This window comes from Mastomys coucha, unplaced genomic scaffold (genome assembly GCF_008632895.1).
Source record: "Mastomys coucha isolate ucsf_1 unplaced genomic scaffold, UCSF_Mcou_1 pScaffold15, whole genome shotgun sequence".
In the NCBI taxonomy this organism is placed as follows: Eukaryota; Metazoa; Chordata; class Mammalia; order Rodentia; family Muridae; genus Mastomys; species Mastomys coucha.
In genome coordinates, this window is record NW_022196897.1 from 25,984,882 (window position 1) to 25,989,091 (window position 4,210).

Genomic DNA, 4,210 nt, shown 5'->3' on the forward strand with positions numbered 1-4,210 from the left:
GGGGGGTTCGAAACAGAGTTTCTCTGTGTAGCCCTGGCTGTCCTTGAACTCACTTTAGACCAGGCTGGCCTCAAACTCAGAAATCTGTCTGCCTCTGCCTCCCAAGTGCTGAGCTTAAAGGCATTCCCCACCACTGCCTGGCAAGATATTTTCTTATTTAGTAATTGGTGGGGGAGGACACAGCCCATGGTGGCTGGTACCACCCCTGGACTGGTGGTCCTGGGTTCTATAAGAAAGTAGGCTGAGCAAATCATGTGACACAAGCCAGTTAACAGCACTCCTCCATGGCCTCTGCATCAGTTCCCGACTCCAGGTGTCTGTCCTCTTTAGTTCCAGCACTGAATTCCTTCAGTGGTGAATAGTGATGTGGAAATGCAAGCCAAAAAAACCCTTTCCTCTCCAAGTTGCTTTGGTCATATTGTTTCATCACAGCAATAGAAACCCTAAGACACTCCTTATGCCTTGAAGTTTTCTGCAAAGTTTAGTGCCCCTCCTCTGTACTGTGCTAACCACTTTCCAGGCTCTTATTGAATTCATCCTGGAAACAATTATGGTTACTGGAGAGTTTTAAGAATCTTGATGCCCATTCTGTACCTTAGACCTATGGTTCTCAAGCTTCCTAATGCTGTGACCCTTAAATATAGTTCCTCATGTTGAGATGACCCTATTATTTTCACTGCTACTTCATAACTGTAATTTTGCCACTGTTATGAACTGTAATGTAAATATCTGATATGCACGATATATGACCCTTTCACAACCCCTGTGAAAGGGTCGTTTGACAATCCTAAAGTGGACTCAAAACCCACAGGTTGAGAACCACTGCCTTAAACTACAAAAATCCCAAGCATGTGCAATTTTATTTTTATAATCATTTATATGAGTACACTGTAGCTGTCTTCAGACGCACCAGAAGAGTGCATCGGATCTCATTACAGGTGGTTGTGAGTCATCATGTGGTTGTTGGGAATTGAACTCAGGACCTTCGGAAGAGCAGTCAGTGCTCTTGACCACTGAGCCATCCCTCCAGTCCAGCATCCACATTCTTTTTACCTCTTCAGTTTATTCCAAAGTGCATCTAAGGTTGAGAAATGCTGTGGTATCTCAATTAAGCATCTGTCCACCCCAACAGACTGGTAGCTCCTTGAGGGCACTCATAACCCTGGTCTGACACCTGGCACAATAAATATTTTCTGAATGAGTTTTCTTCAAGCCTGACAAGTACTTTCCAGCCTTTCTTCTCTGACAAGAAGTAATTTACAGAGCTCACTGCTCTCACCTATTACTCTTTAAAGATGTTTTCCTTTGGAGTCAAAAGTATCAATAAGTCACACCTGCTGACAACAGCTACAGCTCTTACACACCAGAAAGAAACAGACACAAACAGCTAAAATGTGTTTGACAGAAGTCTGTTCAGTTCTTGCTTCTGGGAGAATGAAGACGAGAATTAAGTCAAGACAACATTCTATTCACTACCCCTCCAGTAAAGACAGTTCTCAGTGATTCACAGGAAGATCCTTACTCAGTGCTCAGGGCCATGGTCTCAGAATGACTACATTCGATCAATGTGAAGCCACCAGACAGACAAAAGCTTTGATGATATTCATGCAGCAAGATAGTTTACTACACCCTACTCAAAGCATCATGCTATTGATCATTCTGAGGGACCATCAGCTTTCAATTAAGATCTGCTTTCCTTCAATTAGAACATATTAGGAGAAAAATGTTACACTAACTCCTCAGAAAATGAGTCTGGGCCACTGTGCTGAGCCCTTGTTCTTTTAGTGTACAACCCTAAAATGAACTGTTCGGAGCTCTCATTTCACTGCCTTTAACAACTCCAAGCCATTTTTGACACAGTGCTTCTTACAAACTGAGACATGAAGAGCCAAGGTATGAAACTCATACCAACTGGCACTGTCTGAACATTGATAACATGGTCAACAGAAATGGTATACACATCTGAGCTTGCTAGCAAACACCACCTAATAAACATTGATCCTGTTAAACTAAACAAACAAGAAAAAGGTAGAGTTAATATTCCCAACAAGTCTCCATTTGTTTCAGTGGACTCTTTTAAAGCCGTTTTTCCAAGCTGAAAATGCTGTATCAAAGGGTGCTTTCTACCCCATAACAAGTTAACACCTTCTTAGGAGAATGCAGTCATTGTTGAGACTTGTTAGAAGTGATTAACTTAGTTGTACAATTATACAAACAAGCCATTTCAAGACTTTACACTTCACTCTTCATTTCTAATAATATGCTCAGGATCACATTAATAAAGATACATAGATTTTGCTATAAAAGGAGTTATGAAGTTTCAATTTCCATATAACACTAATAAAAGAGTCTTACAGCACTCTATGCTACCAGGGTGACTAGAGGAGTGTAGCTGCATTCCAAACGGGCCCAGAGGCTGAGCATTCCTCAGCAAATGTGCAGAGCTTCACACAGTGTTTACAAATTCTTTCATAGGCCAACCTTCCATGAAAAATTTAGGCATATCAGCAGTAGTATCAGCATATGCAAAGACAGTATTTCATAACCAATAAATACATTTGCCCTTTAAAAATGTAAAAACAGGAGCCAGTGAGATGGCCCAGCAGATATCCACTATACAAGCCTTGTGACCTGTGTTCAATCCACAGAACACAAGTAAAAACAGAAAGAGAAAACAGATTCCATTAAGTTGTCTTCTGACCACATCTGTGCCATGGCATGTATATATAATATATACATGCAGGCATGAACATATGCACACAAGCATATATTTATGTGTGTGTGTGTGTGTGTGTGTGCATGCGTATGTGTGTATTGTACAGGCTGGTTTTGTATGTTAACTTGACACAAGCTAGAATCACCACAGAGAAATCAGTTGGGAAAATGCCTCCATGAGTTCCAACTGTAGGGCATTTTTTCAATTAGTGATCAATGAGAGAGGGCCTGGCCCATTGTGGCTTTGCAGTCTTGGGTTCTATAAGAAGATAGGCTGAGCAAGCCATGAGATGCAAGCCAGTAAGCAGCACCTCTCTATGAGCCTCGGCATCAGCTCTTGCCTCCAGGTTCCAGCCCTGCTTGAGTTCCTTTTCAGATGTCCTCCAATGATGGATTATGATTTGGAGGTGTAAGCCAAATAAACCCGATCCTCCCCAACTTGCTTTTAGCCATGGTGTTTTGTTGCAGCAATAGAAACACTAAGATAGATAGATAGAGAGAGAGAGAAAGAGAGAGAGAGAGGTCTTAGTCAATATTTAATATTCAATATATTCCTATATATAAATATATATAGTGAGTTATAAAAATGAACTGTAAATGATTTTTTTAAAAAAAAAATATGGAACGCTTCACGAATTTGCATGTCATCCTTGCGCAGGGGCCATGCTAATCTTCTCTGTATCGTTCCAATTTTAGTATATGTGCTGCCGAAGCGAGCACTGTAAATGATTTTTAATGCCCATGTATTTCTTGGCTCTGTCTACTGAGACAGCCTAGGAGGATCAATACCCCAATAAAATGAGCACACTATGTACCAAAACACTGGCTTCTAAATACAATCTAAAAGGAACCAGGGCTCTTCAGAGAAACAGCTGATTGCAGGACTGGGGAAACAAAGAACAAGATGAACTTGGAATATCCTATTGTACCAAAAAGTAGTGTTCAAAGAATGGCAAAGATATATCAAAAAGGACAGAAGCTGTCCTAAGGGCTTCCATTGGTCAAACTCAGGGCAAATTAAGTATCAGAATCAATAATGATATCCTTAATAACAAAGTCCAACCTACTAGATACAACAGAAAACCATATTGATATAAATGAAGGAGTTGTAAGTTTAAATGAAAAAATCAAGCATTGATATTGTTTCCAAGTATCACCCCCACAAAACACTGAATACAAAAAATAATAATAATAATTTTACAAGGTAAAACTTGATGGAAAAAAAAAACATGAATGAAGTCATCAAAGTGACAGGCACTAGTAATGAGACAAAGTATTGTGATGCAATCAGAGGGGCAGAGCCAGGCTTGTGGGGTGGTCCTGGCAGAGACAAATATTGATAAACATTCAAGCAGAAGGTTCTTTAAAAAAAAAAATCGCTTTTTCCCCCTAGCGCGGCCCACAGTGCAGGTCTGCGTGGAGCTGCGATTGCGGGTCTCTGTTCCGCAGGATGGGGTTCGTGAAAGTTGTCAAGAATAAGGCCTACTTTAAAAGA

The 4,210-nt window shown here is 40.5% G+C and overlaps 1 protein-coding gene and 1 non-coding gene across 16 annotated transcripts in view; both read right to left on the reverse strand.

The window, feature by feature from the left end:
- Dennd1a (DENN domain containing 1A) overlaps nt 1-4,210 on the reverse strand; it is a 486,221-nt gene that overhangs the window by 444,669 nt on the left and 37,342 nt on the right. The window lies entirely within an intron of this gene.
- LOC116092616 lies at nt 3,329-3,435 on the reverse strand. The gene has a single exon (XR_004119362.1). It is a non-coding gene; the product is annotated as a U6 spliceosomal RNA (small nuclear RNA).